Source organism: Quercus lobata, chromosome 11 (assembly GCF_001633185.2).
Source record: "Quercus lobata isolate SW786 chromosome 11, ValleyOak3.0 Primary Assembly, whole genome shotgun sequence".
NCBI lineage: Eukaryota > Viridiplantae > Streptophyta > Magnoliopsida > Fagales > Fagaceae > Quercus > Quercus lobata.
The window spans coordinates 12,634,818-12,659,103 of NC_044914.1; the positions used below are offsets into that span (position 1 = coordinate 12,634,818).

At 38.0% G+C, this 24,286-nt stretch overlaps 1 pseudogene; it reads right to left on the reverse strand.

Moving 5' to 3' along the window:
• Positions 1-67: 67 nt before the first annotated feature.
• LOC115966408 overlaps positions 68-24,286 on the reverse strand; it is a 49,771-nt pseudogene continuing 25,552 nt past the window's right edge.

The window sequence follows — 24,286 nt, forward strand, 5'->3', positions numbered from 1 at the left end:
GGCTTTATATCTACAATCATATGCTCTTCTTCCAATGGTCGAGACCCTAATTCAGTGGAAAGTGGAGTCAAGAGCTTTGAGAAGCTGCTGGAAGAGAAACGCCGTGCCGAGTTGTCTGCTCGGATTGCTCCACAGTGAATTCTCCAGAGGCAATCCGAACAGACAACTCGGCACGGCGTTTCTCTTCCAGCAGCTTCTCAACGCTCTTGACTCCACTGTCCACTGAATTAGGGTCTCGGCCATTGGAAGAAGAGCATATGATTGTAGATAAACCATACAAACCTGCAAAAACTACACGCTCAAAACAAAGAGAAAATATATACAAAAACTATTAACAGAAAGAAACATTAAAGGCTTGTTTAAAGGGAACTGATCTTTATGTCTTTTGGGGTATGAAGAGAAAAGATGGGGTAGTGGGTTTGGACCTGTGGAAATGTAGAGTTTTAAAAGATTTGTCTTTTGCATATCGGAGTGGAAATCGGCTTGTATATTGGAAACAGTGGATCTACAACAATGAGTATCACTCTCTTTTCTCGATCAGTCTATTAAATTATGTGCTGTTTTGTTCACACCTTGGAGAGTTAATTTATGAATGTTGGTTTTATATATAGTTATTTTAAAACCTCGTTTTTTTTTTTTTTTTTTTTTTTTTTTTAATAAAAAAATATGCAATTATATTTTCACTCAACTTTATTTTTAGGTAGTAGGCAGAAATTATATTGATAACTGAAAGTATACGAAGTAAAAACACTGAGCATAAAGCCAAATAGGGGAAAGACAATGGCTATAGCAGCAGGAAGAAACAGCCAAAAAAAAAAAAAAAACATGGAGGAAACATTGTACAAGTAAAACCTAAGCAGATGAAAGTCACAAACAAAATCAAGAGCTTCGGTGTGCAGCCACGAGCCTCAGATGACTGATACTCATCCAAGAAACCAAGGGCTCCATCTAAAATGGATCTAGGGTGGGCTTGAAATTTCTCGAAATAAAACTTATTCCGAGAATTACTCCAAATTGCCATGACATCACCGCCCAACATTCCACATCAAATTGAGGAAGTCTGTCCACCATCAACCTAAATAAAGCGAAGAAATCTTGGATAGCATTGAAACATTTTTGAATCTTTGCCTTACACAATGCCAAACGTTCCTTGCAAATGGACATTCCCATAGTAGGTGGCCTACAATTCAGGTTGCTGGCAGCATAGATCATACCATGTGCAGATATTGTATTTTGTCTGCCCCAAGGGTGTCAATACCGTACCGGAGGCCGTTTCGGTTTGGTTATTGGAACGAAATATTTCGGTACCGATTCATACCGGTGTACCGTTTCGAGTTTACCGCTATTTATAATAATAATAGTAATAATAATAATTTTCTTACCTTTTATGTTGTTTAGGACTTACAGAATTTATTAATACATTTTCAGAATAGCTAAATTTCCATCTATGACCAATGTCATTTATTAAATAGAGTAAATTAAAACTAAATGCTACTAGGAGTTGACACTTGCCCATCTAAGAAATTGACAAAAAAAAAAAGGTAAACGAAAATTTGAAAGAGCAAAATAAGCATTCAGTCACAAAGAAAAAAAAAAAAAGCCTAATAAGCATTAAAGAGGCTTTCAAAAAAAAAAAAGCATTAAAGAGAGGAGATAAGGACCGAGTCACGTGGGCTTTGGCAAAAGCAAATAAAATAAAAGCCTATCAAGCTTTTGGCGGAGAAACCAAGAGAAAATGAGGTGAATGTGGGTGTAGGCGTATGGCACCACAGCTTGACTGGTACAAGTACATCGTCAATGTAAAATTTAAAACATTCAAAACCTGTGTATTGTGTAGAGAAAGAAAACAAGCAAAGCAGACGAAGGGAGATCAGTGGCTCAAAAGAAGATCTAAGTGGCTAAAATGAAGAAGAAGATGATTTTGTTGATGATCTGGCACGCTGATGCTTCAATGATGGCCACCAGTTGCTGTAAGTATAAAGTTTTTTTAAAAAAACCCATTTAAATTTGTACCGGCCGGAAATGCTAATACTGCCGAAAAGCTCCGAAATCCGCCGGAACAGCCGAAACGAGCCAGTACACCCCGGTATTGGGGCGGTACAATTCAGCCTTGTTTCGGTACCGATTAAAGTACTGGAACGGAATATTTCGGCGATACCGGCCGGTACGGTACGAAATCGTCATCCTTGGTCTGCCCTCAATTTTTGTGTCGGACCCTGAAAATTCTGAAAATATTAACTTTTCTCCATGGGGCCACAGAAACATATAGATTAACGTGGCGGAACCCATTTGGGCATCGGAGCACTCAATGATAGGCGAAGAATGTATTGACCCCTTGTGATAAATTAACCAATTAATTTAGCCAAGTGAATTAATTAAGTTAATTAACATGCGAAGCGCGTCGTAGCACAAACAAATCACCAATTAACTAAACTGCAGCGGAAATTAAATTGACACGGTGATTTGTTTACGAATGGGGAAAACCTACGCGTCAAAAACTCCATCGGGTGATTTTAAGGTCACCACTCCCGAGAATTCACTATTATCAAAACAAGCGGTTACAAGTAAAGGAATCTCATTACCTTATACCAACCTACAATTGAACCCTTACCTCAATACTCAATTGGACTTGTTCTGTAGTAATAATATCTCTTTTTTAATGCACGGCTCCCAGTACGTGACTAATCAATAGATGCGCAGATCCCAGTACGTGACTTAATCACCAACTTGAGAAGGATATTGGCTGCAAAGTTCTTCAGTTCATCACACAATGAAGGTCAAGAAGCTCTTTGGTCAGAAAACTCTACGGTGTATAAACATAGCAGCTTCTTCAAGAGAAAGATGAATTAGAGCAAATTCTGTCTCCAGTCACAATTTGTATGACAAAACTTTGCTTCACACTTATGCAACTTGTGTCACCTTTGACGGCCCTTAAAATAATCCTTATATATGTTTAGGGTTGTGAGAAAAGAAAGCCTAAACACGTACTCACAGATTGGATGAAAAACAGCATTGAAAAACTAAATTTCATAAACCTTGATAAATGGCCATCTATCGAGCTAGCTGTCGAGCCACGGGCTGAAACAGCTTTTAAACCTCAATAGATGCTAGTTGTCGAGTTTTAAAATCCAGCACTTTCTCACTTAATTCTTGGACAGACTTGCATGACTTTAACACTTGAACTTGAAACCTTGTTCCTTGAAATATTAAACTTATCCTAAATCTATCCAATTACAAGTAAAGTGCATTTTGTCAAAGGATTAACCAATTACATATAATATTGACATATGTTCCTAACATTAAATCACATATGTCCTAACAATCTCCCCCTTTGGCAATCCATGACAAAACCACAATAAACAAATGAACATATGAGAGAAGTCATAAATCACTCAACTCATATTCACTTGTTGAATACAATAAAATTTATCATAACACAAGCATTTGAAAAATTTTGCAAGAAGAGAGTTTATGGCAAGTAGACTTTGTCAACCTGTATTTTTTAAACATTTTAAACAAAACTCATCAAGGCATCTTAGTGTGAAACAAAAATATAAGATTGCATACATTTAATAAGAAGCATGTGTATAAAGAAAGAAAAGAAAACAACACATGGAGAGATAAGTGGCATAACATACATCAATATATGTATATATATAAACCAAATATAAGTACAATGTATGTCAAGTGGTCACAAGACCAATATACAAAAAAATAATGTATTTAAAAGAGACAGAAAAGAAAAGATAAAAAAAAAAAAAAATCCTCACTACATTCCTCATGAACAATCCCCCTATCTCCTATACTAACCCTCTCCCTATGAGTATGACTACTCTCATCTCAAAACTATTCCCCTTATTTGTCATGAGTGAAAAAGGGCAAGTATATTAAGTAGACATCTCATCATCACTAGGCGAGCCATCATCATCATCCTCACCAGCATCATCACTACTAAAGCCATCGTCACTCTCGTCCTCAGATGCCTTAGGAAAAGGAGAGGAAGCCACAGTAAACAACTAATGACAACCTATCGTCGCATGATACAACCAACAAAAGTGTTCACCTGACATAACTCATCGCTAATAGTGTCAAGGCAAGCATCCATGCACACAAGTTGTGCCATGATGGCCTCAAGTGTCACTCCACCCGCTGAAGATAAAGGAACGGAGGTGGATGGAGCGGTAGAAGCTGGAGGAGTTGTCTGAGGCTACCTCGATCGAAGCTGTGCTGCACTCCATTGAACGGTAGCTACATCGATGGCACACATGAAAGTGAAGTGGGAAGCCTCAAGATAGGAGACAGAAAAATGGCAAAGGAGCCACGTGATAGCTGAAAGAAAAATGAGCTTGTCACGGGTTGCCATATCCTTATAGACATCTATAAGGGAGAGTATAAAGTGAGAAGGAAATTCAATAGAAAGATCCTCAATGAGGGATAACTAAAAGCGAGCACGAGGCTCTATGATAGTGTTATAGTGTGACAAAGTATGAAGAATAAATGTCATCACCATATTAAGGAATCTTGGACCTTTTGCAAAGGCCAAGCAAAGGGTGTTTTGACGCTCACCCCAAGAAGATGCTGTCTCACAAAATAGAGACGTGAGTTCATCTTTAGACACAATCTTAAGATGACCACAATCAAGGTAGTCAGGATGCGCTACCTTGGGAACGTGTAGTACCTTGGATATAATATTCAGAGTAACTACCATGTGTATACCTCGAACGCGAGTGACAAACTGGGGTATAGAATAATCAAACCCATGCATATTGGAGTAGAACTCCTGTATGATCACAGAAGGGCACATGACCGAGACACCACATAGTGACTCCCAACCCCTACTGTAGATGACAGTGGGTAGGTCAGTGTCAGAAAAATTTGACAAAACAACTTGGCGTTCCGAATGAATGCCTCGTCGTGAAAAATTCTTCGAGAAGTCCAACTTGGCCTTCTCATCACGGAACCGTACATGAGATGGAGTGGGGTCAAAATGAGAAGAAGAAGAAGATTCCCCTTGAATGAAGAGGGTTCCAGGATGGAATGGATTTACGTTTAGGTGCCATAATGCTGAGAGAGAGAGAGAGAGAGAGAGAGAGAGAGAGAGAGAGAATCAGAAAAGCACCAAATAGTTTTAATATCAAAAGATAAAAATAGTAAGGTACGTATGCATGAACATGTGACATGCAAATTTAAATACATCATGGGCTCAGCCCAATCCAAACCTAACAACACACAAACAGTTTAACATATATAGCACACATCTAAAATCCATGAAAATATAGTTATAATGCAAATGTGATGCATTGCATGAAGTTTTAAACATCATTTTGACAAAACCCATCCCAAAAATTGAGCAAAAACTTCATTGATTTTGAAAATTTTCAAAACTTTCCAAAACTCCCAAAAGTTAGGTCAGAATATATGAAATGCACGATAGAATGATAGAAAAGAGATCGTACTAGAGGAAGAATTCTCTCTTAAGACTGAAAAATGAGTGGGGAAGAAGTTTAAAGTGAGTGAGAGGTGTTTTGGGAGGTAGAGAGGCCAAAGCAATCGAAAGAGATCGAGAGAAGTGAGTGAGAAATCACGAGGTGCCTATATATAGAATCTTCATAAACCTCGATCGATCGAGAGCAATCTAGAGCTATCGAGATTTAAAAAGGCGTGTTTTAGCTATCGAGGAGCTATTCAAAGGTTTCCTCAGCAATGAAGCTTGATGGATCGAGGAAACTATCGAGAAGCTATCGAGAGGACAGAAAGTTTCTCGATGGATCAAACTAGCTATTGAGAGCTATCGAGAATGCGATAAAAAGCAACTGAAGGATCTCAATAGATAGCCTAGCTGTCGAGAGCTATCGAGAAGCTATCAAGATTGCTTAAAAATAGTTTTTCAAAGAAGAGAAAAACACAGATATGAATGCAATCAAGCATGCTACTCAACCAAAGATCTAAACAACATTTTAAGCTCTCATAAACATCTCTCAATCACAAAATATATTAAGCACATAGATCCCAAAACACACACACACACACAACAAGTCTAACCAATTTTATATTTCAAAAACATGTTAAGACAGTTTAGCTAGTATACATAAACACATGTATTCCTTATGATGGCCAAATCACATTGTACCTGCACATGTTTTAAAAGTAGCAAAGAATATTGCGTGTTATGTGTGAAAAATATCGCAAGATTGCATAAATGCCTACATGTTATGATGATTTGAGATATGAGAAAATCACTTTAACTCACACATAATCATAACTATTTGATGGGGACTATCAACTTCGAGATACATCCTATAACTCCCACATCTCCTAGAATACACGCTTGCAATCATATATAAAGCATTTTGATCTTTTTGCTTTTATTTTTCTTTGCATATTTTTCTTTTAATAAGCATATCATACATGGGCATTTAAGAGATAGAAAAGAAATACCCAATGATGGTGAGCATTTGACATTCCACTTTTGCTATGTTGAAGCATATAAATGTTATTTCATGGTTATTTATGCCTTTCTCTTAGGATTTTCTAGTCCTTCCCATCAAAAAGAGTGATACGAGTGTTAAGTATAAGAGATTACTTAATCTTACTCATCACGAACACCAGACACAAAGTTCACTTGCTTAGTTGTACATAAAGATGCTCATCTAAGCTACAAAAGATACAAAGTTTAGAAAACTTTGTTTCAATGGCAATCTAGGGTACACAAGTACCAATATACACAAAACACACACTGTTTTTGTATTTTTCTGATTTTTCTGATTTTTCAATTTTGTTATTTTATATGAAAAAAAAATAAAGCAAAACTGAAAAGTAAACAAACAAAAACATGTTAAACAAAGCAATGCATAAAACTAGATCGACTCAAAACATGAAAGCAAAACACGTAAGTAATGCAAAAACAAAAAAACAAGAAGTGGGAGAGAAAGAAAAAGTGACAGAATCACTTGGAGCCCTTTTCCTTCCACACCTTGGAAGAACCTTTCCGTTTAGCAAACCCTTGATCTGGCAGTGAGGGGGGACGAATTAAAACCGTTCAAGTTCAAAAGGAACATGAGGGCTTTAAGAAGATCTTCAAGAGGAGCAAATAAGGATGGAAACTGTTTCTAGTTTCCCGACGTGATCATGCTATTGTTCTGTTGAGTGGCTTACCACTTATAGCAATTAGGTCGAGTATGTCCAGCTACTTCATAGTGATGACAGAGATGCTGCTTCTTTTGCTTATGCTTTTAAGTGTTTTCCTTCTTAGCCCTGGGGTTTTTAACTTCTTTCTTATCCTACTTAGGGGGTGCTCCTAAGATAGATTTACCATTGTCTACGTTCTTACTAGCTAATTCATTCTTAACATCATTATTCTCAATTTCAACATTATTAGTAGGAGGAACAAAAATAGTAGTACTAGTAGAAACAATACTAGGAGAAGAGAAATCATACCCTAAATCTGTTCGATCGGAAGCAGATTTCTGAAGAATGAGCATCACATCGAGTTTAGCACTTGAAGTCCTTTCCAACTGAGCTCTAACTTGGAACAGTTCTGCCTCAAGCTTCTTCGTCTTCTCAGCCAAGAAATTATTCCCAAATCTTAGTGCTCCAATGGTTTGATTTGCTTCATCAAACTTAGTGGAGATTTCTTCTCGCTCAAGCTCCACACCACTAAGCTTCTTGGTGGCCAACCTATACAACTTCTCATGCTTTTCCGAAACCTTGTATAACTTTGCATAGGCTGTTTAGATGTCATCTTGTTTATCCATCTTCTCAAATTTAGACTCCACCAAGTCCTCTTCTTCACCCATATCTTCAACAATCCCTTCAATAGGATTTACGGTGGTAGTGAAGGCATTTAGGATTCCATCATCCTCATTGCCAAAGTCATCCTTAGGCTTAGTGTCGCTCAATGTAGCAACAAGTGCCTTGCTCTTCCCAATAGTCTAGAGACACATAGGGCACTATTATTTCATGTGACCGAAGCCCTAACACCCAAAGCACTTTGGTCTTGAGGGAACAATGTATTGACCTCCATTCCTAGCATCCTTTTTCCCTTTATCTTGGCTCTTGAATTGTGAGGAACTGGATTGCCTACGGTCCTTGTCGAAGCCCTTCCCATCGGCATTCTTCATAAACTTCTTGAATTGCCTTGTAATGTAGGACTTCACTTCAGAATCTTCATCGTCTAAAGACTCATCAGTATCACTACTCTTGGCCTTCAATGCCATGCTTTTTCTCTTGCTTGATTTTTCAATCCTTGTTAAGCCTAACTCATAGGTCTGTAGATTGCCAACCAACTCTGTCAAAGGAATTTTGTCAATATCCTTTGATTCCTCAATCGCGGTGATCTTGCCATGAAATCTCTTGGGTAAAGATCTAAACACCTTTCTCACAATCTTGGGTTCAGGAATGATTTCCCCAAGATTAAAGGCTAAGTTCACCATGTCCTTGAGCTTGGCATATAACTCATTGAATGACTCATCCTACTCCATCTTGATCTCTTCAAAGCTTGAAGTGAGCTTTTGAAGCTTTGAATCCTTGACAGCCTTGGTTCCCTCATAGGTTGTCTGGAGGATGGTCCATGCTTCCTTTGTAGTTTCAGTAGAGGATATTTTCTTGAACTCCTCATTTGTGATTGCACTGAATAAAGCATTCAATGTCTTGCTGTTGAAGTTTGCCGCCTTGATCTTAGCATCATTCCAGTCGGCCGGTGCTTCCGTAGGCTTAGTCCAGCCTATCTTCATAGCTTGCCTCACTTTCTCATCTAAAGACTGCAAGAAAGCTCTCATGCATACTTTCCAGTATGCATAGTTAGAGCCATCAAATAAAGGATGTATAATAAGTGACTGTCCTCTATCCATGACAAACAGGGGTCAATGGATCACAAAGTAAAGATTAACACCTAATCAGAGTGTGCCTACTCTGATAACACTTGATAGGCCAAGAATGTATTGACCCCTTGTGATAAATTAACCAATCAATTTAGTCAAGTGAATTAATTAAGTTAATTAACATGCGAAGCACGTGGTAGCACAAAAAAATCGCCAATTAACTAAAATGCAGTGGAAATTAAATTGACACGGTGATTTGTTTACGAATGGGGAAAACCTATGTGGCAAAAACCCTACCGGGTGATTTTAAGGTCATCACTCCTGAGAATCCACTATTATCAAAACAAGCAATTACAAGTAAAGGAATCCCAGTACCTTATACCAACTTACAGTTGACCCCTTACCCCAATACCCAATTGGACTTGTTCTGTATTGACAATCTCTCATTTTCAATGCACGGCTCCCAATACCTGACTAATCAATAGATGCGTGAATCTCAATACGTGACTTAATCACCAACTTGAGAAGCATGTTGGCTGCAAAGTTCTTCAGTTCATCACATGATGAAGATCAAGAAGCTCCTTGGTCACAAAACCCTACAGTGTACAAACACAGTAGCTTATTCAAGAGAAAGATGAATTAGGGCAAATTCCATCTACGGTCACAATTTGCATGAACAAAACTTTGCTTCACACTTATGCAACTTGTGTCACCTTTGACAGCTCTTAAAATAATCCTTATATATGTTTAGGGTTGTGAGAAAAGAAGGCCTAAACACATGCTCTCGGATTGAATGAAAAATAGCTTTGAAAAACTAAGTTTCATAAACCTCGATAGATGCTATCTATCGAGCTAGTTGTCGAGCCACGGGCTGAAACAGTTTTTAAACCTCGATAGATGCTAGCTGTCGAGTTTTAAAATTCATCACTTTCTTACTTGATTCTTGAACAGACTTGCATGGTTTTAACACTTGAACTTGAAACCTTATTCCTTGAAGTATTAAACTCATCCAAGATCTACCCAATTACAAGTAAAGTGCGTTTTGTCAAAGGATTAGCCAATTACATATAATATTGACATATGTTCCTAACATTGAAACATATATGTCCTAACATTCGAAGTGCCGGTTTAGGTCCAATTGACCAAAATGCCCCTAGTTAACCCTAGGTTGACTGAAAGTCAAAGTTGGTCAAAATCATCGCAAAACAACATTTTTTTTCATATTTCTACATCAAACCCGAGCTACTCAAAGATTTTTGTCAACTTTGACAAAGTTTGACCAAGTTTGACTTGAGGTTGACTCCTGAAGGTACCAAAAACCCTAATTTTGATCCATTCGTTAGAACGGGTTAGGGCTTGCATCATTGCAAATATTATAGAATTCTCTTTCCAACTACTATTCATGGGTCAAAATCAGAGTTAAAACGGTTGATATATCTCAAAAATCTGGTGGAGCACATCAGCGCACTTCGCGAGGTCATAACTTTTGATCCGACTGTTGGAATTTTAACTTCTTTAGTGGTTTAGGAACTAGACATCCAGATCTTTCCAGGGACACTAAGATCATTACAAGTACAATTTGGAAAGACCTTCAAATATGCATCCAAAGTCGAATCGATTGACCTTGGATAATTAATTTAATTATTCAAGTTAATTAATTAGATCAAATTACATGCAAAATTTTGGACACACAAACAAATCACTAATCTAAACTAGAGTGCAGCGGAAATCAAATTTGACATGATGATTTGATTATGAATGGGGAAAACCTTCACAAAGAAATAACCCCACCAAGTGAATTTCAGGTTACCACTCCCGAAGAATTCATTAATCAAGAACAAGCGGTTACAAGTATATACTTTAAACTATATACTATCAGAATCTTACAACTATATACTGACATACAATTGAACCTCTACTCTAATCCTCAATTGGACTTGATCTTGTAGAAGCCTTCTCTTTTGCATGAATCCCAATATGTGACTGACTTCTTTGAACAAATGCCACTACATGATTGACTTCTTTGCACGAATCTCACTGCATAACTGACTTCTTTGCAAAAATCCCAATACGTGACTGACTCCACAACAACCCTTTTGATTGTTGTAGTCGATTTGCAGTAACTACACATAAAAACACCAATAAGATCTTCAATTGTTAGTGATAGAGACTTTGCTTGGCACAAAATCTAAAGGCAAACAAGTTTCGTAACAAGATCTCTTTCTTCTGTTCTTTGAACTCACAGGTTCAAAAGGTGGAGGCTAGAGTTTCAATAAGAAAACTTTATGAATCATTAGGGTTAGGGTTTTCTTTCTCTACCACCTTATTTAAATAGGAGCTTAATGGGTCTTTTAAATGGGCTCTCTTATTCCTATTAGGTTTACACATACCCATAAACAAATAGCCAATTAGAATAAAATGTTGTAGGTTGAATTTTGAAATCCCATATCTTAATAGATCGAGAGGTATCAAGCTTCATTAAGTCTCAATAGATCAAAGGTTTCGAGCTAGGAATCGGGACTTGCAAATTAAGCTTTTCTTGAGCAATTTCTTGAGTATTTTTCATATCTTCATTCTTACCACTTGTTATACTTCTTCAAAGTACTTCATGATAATCTTGAAACCACTTAGAACTATCCAATTACAAGTAAAGTGCATTTTGTCATATGATATGCCAATTAAATAAAGATATCCCTAACGATCTCCCCCTTTAGCAATCCGTGACAAAACCCCTAAGAGTACAATGAATGTTCTAGAATACATTATACTAATGATCACACAGAAAATAAGTCTACTCTAATACTTGAACTCTTGAGAAACTTTGCAAGAAGAGAGATCATTGTATGAATATGACTTTGCAACCTGTCATTAACTGAAACACTAAACAAGATACATTAAGGCATCATGTATGAAATATAAGACAAGTTATATAAATGCAATCCACGTGCAAGAGATAAAAAAAAAAAAAGAAAAGCACATGTGATACAATAAGAGAACATAAATTAAAGTATATATCAAATCAGCTCAAATTTATATGAAAGGTTTACAAAAACTAAAGGTACATGAGATAACTCTTATACTATACAAAATTCATAAAAAAATTCCTCACTACATCCCTCAAAGCACTCTCCCCTTAACAATTAGCCTATCCACTATCAAAACTACTCCCCCTTTTTGTCATGATGGGCAAAGGTGGATCACTGTGAGGTAGTCATCTCGTCATTAGAAGAAGTGGCAGAAGCTTCATCATCATCATCTCCACTTGTAGAAGAGGCAACCAGAGAGACATTCTCCACTAGTAAGCGTGCAATGCATCCTATGCAATTGTTCATTTGAGAGATCTTATCAGTAAGAAGTGTCAGACAATCATCATGAGAGGTCTGAAGCTTTCAGATTGCACCAATGTCACCTCTAGCTATCTGCAACTAATCAATAATGGTAGCAAGATTTGCCTCTACTCCAAAAGAAGAAGATGGAGCAAATGCAGATGATGGCCGGGATGTGAAGGCAATATCCTCAGCAATTCCAAACTCAGCCTCTTCTTGGTAACCAATAGTCAGATTATCTCTAGACCTATTGCCTAGGCTGTTAGTTGCGAAGAGTTCCTAGATAAAGTCACCTTCCTTAAAGCACCCATGACGTAGAAGGCAGAAGAAAAAGGGAAAGAAACTCAAAAATGACTAAGTAGCTAAGTGATAGCAAAGGGGAAAATGAGCTTTATCATGGTTTGTAGTATCAAGATACGTATCCATAATGGATAGTGTCATCTGCAAAGGAAAGTCTATGGATAGACCTTTAGTAATGAATAAAGAAATCAGGCACGAGTTTCGATGATGGTTTTATGATGAGACTAAAGAGTGCGTATGAATGTCATGATCGTGTTCAAAATCCTAGGTTTTGAGCAAAATCACTTGTCACCATACTGAGGGTTCCAGCCCAAGTAGATGGACATTCACAAAAACAAAAGGCCAGTGCATCTCAAGAGATAGAAGAGAGCACTAATGACCCAGGGTAGTCAGGTTTTTCTACCTGTGGAACTCAGAGTACATCAGAGATAAGCTTTAGTGTAACAATGATACCTATACCTCGAATGTAAGTAATAAACATGGGTACAAAGGTATTGGTGATGTATATGTTGGAGTAAACTCTTATATAAATATACCGGGATAGGTAACTAGTCATTCACATAGGAACCCCCATCCACAAGACCTAAACATATTGGGCACCATTGTTTGTAAGCTCAGATGAGTATTTATCATTCGGCAAGAATAGAACGCAGAGAAAAGTCCTCCTTAAAAGCCACACAATTTTTGGTATCATAGAACTAATCTTGAGGAGGAATACAAGAAGGAGCAGAAGATTTAGACACATGTAAGAGTAAGAATTGAAGAACGACGCATGAATGTGCATGAGCATGTGACATGAACAAATATCTTCCACAAATAGGGCACAAACTCATTTCAAACTACAACACTCAAACGTAATCAAATACACAATTCTTGATACAGAACCCAAAACCGCACAAGAGTCGCAACAAGATCTCTTTCTTCTATTTTCTAAAACTTACATGTTCAGGAGATGAAGGCTAGGGTTTAAATTAAAAAAAAAAAAAAAAAAAAAAAAAAAAAAAAAAAAAAAAAAAAAAAACTTATGAAGCATTAGGGTTAGGGTTTTCTTTCTCTACCACCTTATTTAAATAAGAGCTTAATACACCTTTTAAATGGGCTCTCCTATTCCTATTAGATTTACATAAACCCATAAACAAATAGCCAATTAGAATAAAATGTTACAAGCTATATTTTGAAATCTAGTATCTCGATAGATCGAGAGGCATCGAGCTTCATTAAGTCTCGATAGATTGAAGGTGTCAAGCTAGGTATCGGGACTCATAGATTTAGATTTTCTTGAGTAGTTTCTTGAGTACTCTTCATGTCTTCAATACTACCACTTGTTATACTTCTTCAAAGTACTACATGATGATCTTCAAAACACTTAGAACTACCCAATTACAAGTAAAGTGCATTTTATCATAGGATATGTCAATTACATAAAAATATGACCCTAACATACTTGTTAATGTTCAGACTTGCAAATATCACATTCTTATAGATTTGCATACCTAATGGAATGCTTGGATGGAGGGGGAGGAGAGGAGAGTAAATGGGAGGGGTATCACTTAATGAACCTTGCTTAAATGTTTTTTAAGAGGGGGAAGGGGAGGGGTTTTAAGGGACTTGAAGGGGTATCTTATCCCTCCTAACCCCTCTTTTTTAATTCCCCCAAATTGGAGAGATTTGGAAGGAGAATGGAGTGGAGGGGGTTTGTTAAGACATATGTGTTTCACATGTTAAGAACATATGTCATGATTTTATGTAATTGGCTTATCCTTTGAAAAAATGCACTTTAATTGTATTTAGGTAGATTTAGGATGTGTTTAAATACTTCAAGAAACCATGTTTCAAGATCAAGTATTGAAGCCTTCAAGTTTGTCCAAGAAAACAAGCTAATAGTGCAAATTCATTAAAGCTCGACAGCTGTATCTATCAAGCTTAAAAAAAGCTGTTCTAGATTCGGTGTGCTTGACACCTGCTCGACAGCTTCTCGACACCTTTTATCTGTCGAGGTTTAAGAATTTCAGAATTCTAATATGATTTTCTTGGGATCTGTGAATATGTCTTTGGGCATTCTTTTCTCCTAACCCTAGACATATAAAAGGATTGTTTTAAGAGCCGTCAAAGAGTTCACAAGTTGCACAAGCATTGAGCAAACTCTGTTCAAGCAAATTATGACTAGAGACGAAGTTCTTGCCCTAGTTCATCTCTTTTTCTTGAAGAAGTTGCTGTGTATGTGCACCGTAGGGTTTTGTGACCAAACATCTTCTTAATCTTCATCGTGTGGATGAACTAAAGAACTTTGCAACCAACAACTTTCTTAGTTGGTGATTGAAGTCGCGTACTGGATTCCGCGCAATTGGTTAGTCACGTACTTGGGAGTCGTGCATCAGAAAGGGGAATTGTCACTACAGAACAAATCCAATTGGGTATTGGGGTAAGGGTTCAACTGTAGGTTGGTAAGGTACTTGGGATTCCTTTACTTATAACCGCTTGTTGTGATAATAATGGAGTTTCGGAAGTGGTGACCTGAAAATCACCCGGTGGGGTTTTTGCCGTTAGGTTTTCCCCATTCGTAAACAAATCACCGTGTTATTTATTTTCCACTGCATAATTAGTTTATTGGTGATTTGTTTGTGCTACCACGTGTTTGCATGATAAATTGATTAATTAATAACTTGGCTAATTAATTAATTAATTTCTATCACAAGGGGTCATTTAGTTTGTGGCCTATCAAGTGGTATCAGAGCAGACACACTTTGATTAGGGTTTAATCTTTGCTGTGTTGATCCATTGACCCCTGTTTGTCATGGATAGAGGAAAATCATTAATCATACCTCCTTTATTTGATGGCACTAATTATGCATACTGGAAAGTACGCATGAGAGCTTTCTTGTAGTCTTTAGATGAGAAAGTGTGGCAAGCTGTGGAAATAGGCTGGACTAAGCCTACAGAAGCGCCAGCCGACTGGGATGATGCCAAGATTAAGGCGGCAAACTTCAACAGCAGAGCCTTGAATGCATTGTTCAGTGTAGTCACCAATGAGGAGTTCAAGAAGATATCCTCAACTGAAACTACCAAGGAGGCTTGGACCATTCTCCAGACAACCTATAAGGGTACTAAGGCTATCAAGAACTCAAAGTTTTAGAGGCTCACTACAAGCTTTGAAGAGATAAAGATGGAAGAGGATGAGTCATTCGATGAGTTCTATGCCAAGTTAAAGGACATAGTGAACTCAGCCTTCAATCTTGGGGAAATCATTCCTGAACCCAAGATTGTGAGGAAAGTGCTCAGATCTCTACCCGAGAGATTCCATGCCAAGATTACGGGAATAGAGGAATCAAAGGATATTGATAACATTCTCTGACTGAGCTGGTTGGAAACTTGCAGACCTACGAGCTAGGGTTGACAAGAATAGGCAAGTTGGGTAAAAGCAAGAGTATGGCACTGAAGGCCAAGAGTAGTGGAATAGATGAATCTTCTGATGATGAAGATTCCAAGACGTAGTCCTACATCACCAGGCGGTTTAAGAAGCTTATGAAGAACGCCAATGGAAAGGGTTTTGACAAGGACCGCAGGCAATCCTGTTCTTCTCAGTTTAAAGGCCAAGATAAAGTGAAGAAGGATGCTAAGGAAGGTGGTCAGTACGCTGTTCCCACAGGACCTAAGTGCTTTGGGTGTCAAGGTTTCGGTCACATGAAGCATGAATGTCCTACATATCTCAAGAGCATTGGGAAAAGCAAGGCACTTGCTGTTACCCTGAGTGACACCGAGCCTGAGGATGATTCTGATAATGAGGATGACGGAATCTTGAATTCCTTCACTGCCACTGTTGATCCTACTGATGGGATTGTTGATGATGTGGTTGAAGAAGAGGAATTGGTGGAATCAAAACTTAAGAAGATGGATGATTAAGATGACATCCATATAGCCTATGAGAAGTTGTACAACCTTTCTGAGAAGCATAAGAAACTATATAGGCTAACCACCAAGAAGCTCAGTGACGTGGAGCTTGATCGTAAGGAGTTTTCCACAAAGTTTGATGAAGCAAATCAGACTATTGGAGCACTAAGGTTCGAGAACAATTTCTTGGCTGAGAAGACCAAGAAGCTTGAAGCAGAGCTGTTTCAAGTCAAAGCTCAATTAGAAAGGACTTCAAGTGCAAAGCTTGATGAGATGCTCAGCATTCAGAAATCTGCTTCAGATCGAACAGGTTTAGTGTATGGACTTTCTTCCTCTAATACTGCTTCTTCTAGTACAACTATTTTTGTTCCTCCTACTAATAATGTTAAAATTGAGAACAATGAGATTAAAACTGAATTAGCTAGTGAGAACATAAACAAGGGTAAATCTATCTTAGGAGCACCCCCTAAACTTAAGAAGAAAGATGTTAAAAACCCTAGGGCTAAGAAGGCTAACTCTTAAAAGCCTAAACAAAAGAAGCAGTATCTCTGTCATCATTATGGAGCTACCGGTCATACTCGACCAAATTACTACAAGTGGCTTGCCACTCAACAAAGCAACGGCATGATAGCAACTGGGAATCAGAATCAGCTTCAATCCTCTCTTGCTCCCCTTGGAGATCTTCTCAAAGCCCTCATGTTCCTTTCGAACTTGAACGGTTTTTCCCCCTCACCGCTGGTTTAAGGGTTTAATCAAAGGAAGGGTTCTTCCAGGGTGTGGAAGGAAAAGGGTTCCAAGTGATTCTGTCACTTTTATCTCTCTCTTCTTGCTTTTGTGTGTGCATTACTTATGTGTTTTGCTTTCAAGTTTTTAGTCAGTCTAGTTGTTATGCTTTGGTTGTTTAACATGTTTTTATTTGGTTATTTTTTAGTTTTGCTTTGTTTTGTTTTTCATATAAAAATAAAAAATCAAAAAAATACAAAAATAGTGTGTGTTTGTATACATTGGTACTTGTGTACCTTGGATGACCATTGAAACAAAGTCTTCTCAACTTTGTATCATTTGTAGCTTAGATGAGCATCTCTATGCACAACTAAGGAAGTGAGTTTTGTGACTCGTGTTTGTGATGAGTAAGATTAAGTTGTCTCTTATACTTAACACTCATATCACTCTTTTTTACGGGAATGACTAGAAAATCCTAAGAGAAAGGCATAAATAACCATCTCACCACTATTGCTCGCCAATCATAATATGACACCTGTATGCTTCGGCAAAGCAAAAGTGCAGTGTCAATGTCATCTATGTGCTTAGGCATAGCAAAATTGAAATATCAAATATCATTGGGTATTTCTTTTCTCTCTCTTTTATATGCCCATGCATGATATGCTTAAAAGAAAAATATGCAAAGGAAAAATTAAAAGCAAGAAGATCAAAAATGCTTTAAATATGATTGCAAGCGTGAATTCTAGGAGATGTGGGAGTTATAGGATGTACTTCGAAGATGATAGTCCCCATCAAGCAGTTATGATTGTGTGTGAGTTAAAATGATTTTCTCATATCTCAAATCGTCATAACATGTATACTTATGCAATTTTGCAATGTTTTTCACACACAACATGCAATATTCTTTGCTGTTCTTGATACATGTGTAGGTACAATGTGATTTGGCCATCACAAGGTTTTACATGTGTTAATGTATGCTCACTAAATTGTCTTGACTTGTTTTTAAAATATAAAATTGGTTAGACTTGTTTAGTGTGTGTGTGTGTTTTTGAAGATCCATGTGCTTAAAATTTTAATTGAGAGATGTTTTTGAGAGCTTAATATATTGATTGGATCGTTGGTTGAGTTGCATGTTGGATTGCATTCATGTCTGTGTTTTTTTATCTCGAAAAACTGTTTTTAAAAGCTAGCTCGACACCTATTCGATACCTAACTATCTATCAAGCTTCTTCAGCTTTTTCTAATCGCAATTAATAGCTTCTCGATATCTGGTGGATCGATCGAGAATGGGTCTGCATCCTTGATAGCTTCTCGACACCTGGTGGATCGATTGAGCTTCTGTTCTTGATTCTGTTGAGTTGTTCCTTGACTCCTCCTTGATACCTCAGTTGTCGACAATCATTTTCTTGACACCTCCCTCTACAGGTGTCTCGATACCTCTCGACACCTGCATTTGTCGGGATTTACTGCTAGTATTATTTAAGCTCCCTGTGTGATTCGGTTTTCATTTCATTCGATCTCTCTCTCTCGATACTTCTCTGTTTTCTCCCCCCAAAACTTTCTCATCTCACTCCAAACATTGTTCCTCAAGATTTCTTCAAGATTTTTCAAGTTTTTCTTTACTTGGTAAGCTTCTAATCCTTTCATATTCATGCATTTCATGTTTTGAAACCTAGGTTTTGGGATTTTTGAAAAATTTTGGGGTTTTTCAAAATTGATGAGTTATTATTGAAATTTTGGGATGGGTTTTCACTTAAATGTGTTTAAAACCTCATACATTGCATCACATTAGCATTATAATGGTATTGTCATGCATTTAGATGTGTGCTATCTATTTATGTGCTGATAGGTTTGGATTGGGCTGAGCCCATGATGCAATTTCTTTTACATGTCATATGTTCACGCATTTCTCATGCATACGTACTCCTTTTCAATATATTTGTTATATTTGAATTTGCTTGGGACTTTTCTGATTGTCATTCTTTCTCTCCCTCTCTGTCTGTTTACGTTAGTCGTGTCTATAGCACCTAAGCATAAATCCACTCCAGCCCGGAACCCTCTTCGTTCCGAAGCTTCTTCATCATCTGATCCTACTCTATCTCATATCCGGTTCCGTGATGATGATGTCTTTAAGGCATTTTCGGAGAACTTTTCTAGACGAGGCATTCATTCGGAACGCCAAGTCATTCTGATGGACTTTGCCGACATCGACCTTCCCTCTGTCATTCATAGTAGGGGATAGGAGTCATTGTGTGACGTCCCGGTCACCTGTCCTCTCGTGCTTATCTAGGAGTTTTACTCCAACATGCACGGGATTGATCGTTCAGTACCTTTTTTCTTCACTCGCGTTCAAGGTACGCGCATTCCTATCACACCGCAACTTATTACGGATGTGCTTTGGGTCCCTAGGATAGAGTTTCTTGACTATCCTAGTTGTGAGCGTCTGAGGACTGTGTCCAGGGATGAGCTCATGTCTGCTTTTTGTGAGCGGCCTTCTGCTTGGGGTGAGTGCCTGTTTACACCATGTCAACCTTTTGCTAAAGATCCCAGATTCATGAACATGGTGATGACCTTTGTTTTGCATCCACTCTCTAGCTATAACTCTATTACAGAGCCTCGTGCTCGATTTTTGTTGTCGCTTCTTGAGCATCTTACTATAGATTTCCCTTTTCATTTCCATTCTGTCTATTATAGATGTTCATCTAGATTCGGTGTCCCGTGATAAGTTCATTTTTCCTTCCGCTATCACGAGGATCTTATGCCATTTTTCTGTTCCTTTTCCCTCTTCCGACCATTTTACCGTCATGTGTGCCATAGATTACGCTATCGTTAAACGTAGCGAGGCCCAGCTTTGGTCGTGGCAGTCGGATTCAGCAGCTCCTTCCTCCCTTTCAGCTCCATCCCGTTCTGCTCCTCCTTCTTCTTCGGGCGATGTGACTTTAGGAGACATCATAGCGCAGTTGCAGCACATGGATGCTCGCCTAGATACACTCTCTACGGAGTTGTATCAAGTGAACATTCGTGTCGTTCGTATTGCATGGCGATAGGCATCCATGGGTGGTTTTGCTCAGGCTACTCCTTCACCACCTTCTCCCGTGGCTTCTGATTCTGAGGATGAGGATGATGATGATGGTGATGACATTGATGCTTCGGATGATGCTATTGGAGATGCTAGGTCTACTGATGAGATGTCTACTTGACACTTTTATCTTTTGTCACTCGTGACAAAAAGGGGAAGTAGTTTTGGATTTAGAAGTAGTCTATCTTAGGGGGAGAGTTAGTATAGGACCATTTTTGTTAGGGGGAGTGTTGACACATTTTGAGGGATGTAGTAAGGATAGTATGTATTTCTTCTTTCCTTTCTTTTTAGATACATTACTCTTGTACATGAGGTCTTGTGACCATTTATAGATATACATTGTACTTATCTCTTTCTTTATATTGATGTATGTTTTTCTTTCACCTACCCCTTCATATGTTGTTTCTTTTCTCTCTTAATACACATGTTTCTTATACTTGTATGCAATCTATTATTTCTGTTTCACACAAAGATGCCTTGATGAGTTTTGTTTTAAAGTGTTTTAGAAATATAGGTTGTCAAAGTCTACTTGCCATAAACTCTCTTCTTGCAAAGTTTTTCAAGAGTTTGTGTTAGGATAGATTTTATTGTATTCAACAAGTGAATATGAGTTGAGTGATTTAGGGGTGGTAAAATCTGACACGACCCGCGAATCCAACAGGACTAACCCATTTATAAACAGATCATGGGTCAAGGCTAAATGGGTTCGGGTCATATTCGGGTTGACATGGCTGACCTGTTTAATAAATGGGTCGTATTCGGGTTCACACATGTGAACCCGTCTGATCTGTTTGACCCGTTTAAATAATAAAGGCATTAAATTTTGTTATTATTGCTTAATTTTGTTGTTGTAATTATATGTTTATTACTATATTTATGGCTGTAATTGTATTTTAATTTTAGATATATAAAAATTAATAATAGATTATTTAGGTCATATATGACCTATTAATCAAACAGGTTATTTGTATTAACTTTTATATGACTTATTAATTAAACAGGTTAAACATGTCGGGTTGGGTCAACCTGTTTAATAAACGGGTCGGGTTAGGCTTAAGGATTCTTGACACGTTTACTAAACAGGTCGGGTTCGGGTCAACCCATATAGCAGAGTACTTATGGCTCGACATGACACGAACCCGACCCGCGAACACGAATTTACACCCCTAGAGTGATTTATGACTTCTCTCATATGTTCATTTATTTGTTATGGTTTTGTCACAGATTGCCAAAGGGGGAGATTGTTAGGACATATGTGTTTCACATGTTAAAAAGATATGTCTTGATTTTATGTAATTGGCTTATCCTTTGAAAAAACGCACTTTACTTGTATTTGGGTAGATTTAGGATGTGTTTAAATACTTCAAGAAACCATCTTTCAAAATCAAGTGTTGAAGCCTTCAAGTTTGTCCAAGAAAACAAGTTGATAGTGCAAATTCATTAAAACTCGACAGCTGTATCTATCGAGCTTAAAAAAAGCTGTTCTAGATTTGGTGTGCTCGACACCTGCTCGACAGCTTCTCGACACCTTCTATCTGTCGAGGTTTAAGAATTTTAGAATTCTAATCTGATTTTCTAGGGATCCGTGAATATGTCTTTGGGCCTTCTTTTCTCCTAAACCTAGACATATAAAAGGATTGTTTCAAGGGCCGTCAAAGAGTTCACAAGTTGCACAAGCATTGAGCAAACTCTGTTCAAGCAAATTGTGACCGAAGACGAAGTTCTTACCCTAGTTCATCTCTTTCTATTGAAGAAGTTGTTGTGTATATGCACCGTAGGATTTTGTGACCAAGCATCTTCTTGATCTTCATCATGTGAATGAACTGAAGAACTTTGTAACCAACAACCTTCTTAGTTGGTGATTGAAGTTACGTACTGGGATCCGCGTAATTGGTTAGTCATGTACTTGGGAGTTGTAAGGTTGATTCTAATCAACCATTTTATTGGCTTTATTCCGTACCAAATTTACTTGTATTTCAGCATTTAGTAACCCTGTATTTAGGTGGATTTGTTGTAAGGGTAGTGAGTGAGATAGAGTGTTGATTGCTCAAGAGTGTGCAAGAAAACAAAGACTCGCGGCTTATTCTCATGGGTTGCTCGTGGCTTCAAGCCGCCAGACGCAGCACACGTGCCAAGCATGCTAGAAGGTGAACAATCATGCTAGCTGGAGCACTACATGACAAAATAGTACAACTGGCCATACGGTTATCTCGCGACTGGATCTCGCGACTCAGTCAAGTCGCGAGGCCAAGCCGCGAGCCAGCCCTGTTTTGAAAATCCTGACGTTTTACATTCTCCTCTCACTCCAGTATAAATAACCCTTATACCCACAAATGAAAGAGAGCTTCTGGAGAGAATTTTGATAAAGAAACCCTAAAGAAAAACAAGATTGATTCACCTACAATCTATACATTAGAGTCTCTTCAAATTCCTCAACTCTCTTCCTCTCCATTGTTAAATCCTTAAGAAGCATTTTACCAAAATCTTGTTCTCACCTTGTTCATCACTGTGAGAGGGCTGTTTGGTTTTCTGGAAAGCGGTTAGGAAGGAACCAATCTACATTGGTTGATGCTACGGTCTAGTAGCGTAATCCGGGAAGCTATAAAAGAAAAAGGTTCGGCACAACCTCGTTGGAGTAAGAAGTTTGGAGGGCTTAGGTGCACTGGGTAGATTAGGCTTGGAGGGTCTATTGCTGTCCATGTATCCCAACTACATTTTCTAGTGGATTGTTACCGCTTGAAGGGCGACGAAGAGGTTTTACGCCGAGGGCTTCGGTTTCCTCTTCGATAACGCATCACGTGTTGTCTTTGTGTTTGCATCTTCCTTCCCTTTTATCTTTGCATTTTATTATCTGCTGTGGGTTGTGATTTTAATTTGGCTTAGATAGTTTATCCAATTCTATATTATAACTTATGTTCATTTTCCGCACACTAGTTGTTTGACATAAAGTTTGAATTGGTTAATTTGTAAATTAGGGGTCTAAACGTTCAAGGGTGTTTATACACATATTTGAACTTTCAATTGGTATCAGAGCAGGTACACTTCTAGTGGTTTCATTACCATTGTGTGATCCTTGACTCCCTTTTGAGATGGATCGGTCTCAATCCTTAAATGCACCTCTATATTTTGATGGTAGTAATTATGCTTTTTGGAAGGTTCGCATAAGAGTTTTTCTGTGTTCTATTGATGAATCTGTTTGGGATGTTGTTGAGATAGGTTGGACAAGGCCTGAGGAAGCCAAATCCACATGGAATAAGGTAGCACTTGCTGCATCTAATGCTAACAGTAAAGCACTCAATGCTATTTTCTGTGGTGTGTCTCCAGATGAATTTCACAAGATCTCTCACATTACCGTTGCTAAAGAAGCATGGGAGATATTGGAGACCACTTACGAAGGCACGAAGAAGGTAAAAGACACCAAGCTGCAGATGCTAACCACTCGGTTTGAGGAGTTAAAAATGAGTGAGGATGAGTCCTTTGACTCTTTCTATAGCAAGCTGAATGAGGTGATTGTAAGCAAGTTTAATTTGGGAGAGAAAACGAAGGACTCTAAGATTGTAAGGAAGATCCTTCGATCATTGCCAGAAAGTTTTCGTGCTAAAGTGACAGTGATTAAAGAGAGCAAGGACCTTGATGACATCAAAGTCCAGGAGTTGGTTGGTTCTCTTCAGACTTATGAGATGTCGCTACCCAATCAACGGAAGAGTAAATCTCTTACTCTTAAGACCATTAATGAGAAGGTAGAAGATCATGACTCATCGAGAGAAGATGTGGTTGACAAAGATGTTGCATACCTTGTAAAAAATTTCAGAAAATTCTTGAAATTCAAAAATAATGCAAATTTGGTGATAAAGGAAAATTCCGAAGTTCAGGAAGGGAGAAAAGGGAATTCAAAAAGAAAGATGGAAAAGAATCCCAATCTACACAAGGTGTCACTTGTTTCGAACGTAACGGGTATGGACACTTTAAGAAAGAATGTCCGAATTATTTAAAATCGAAAGCCAAAGTGTATGCCACGACATTGAGTGACTCGGAGTCATTCGACTCAAAATCTGAAGAAAGCTGTGATGGAGAGGGGAACTAATCAGCTTTTATGACTATTGCCCATGTTGAGTCTTCAGACGAGTTGAATCTGCTTGTACGATGTAAGG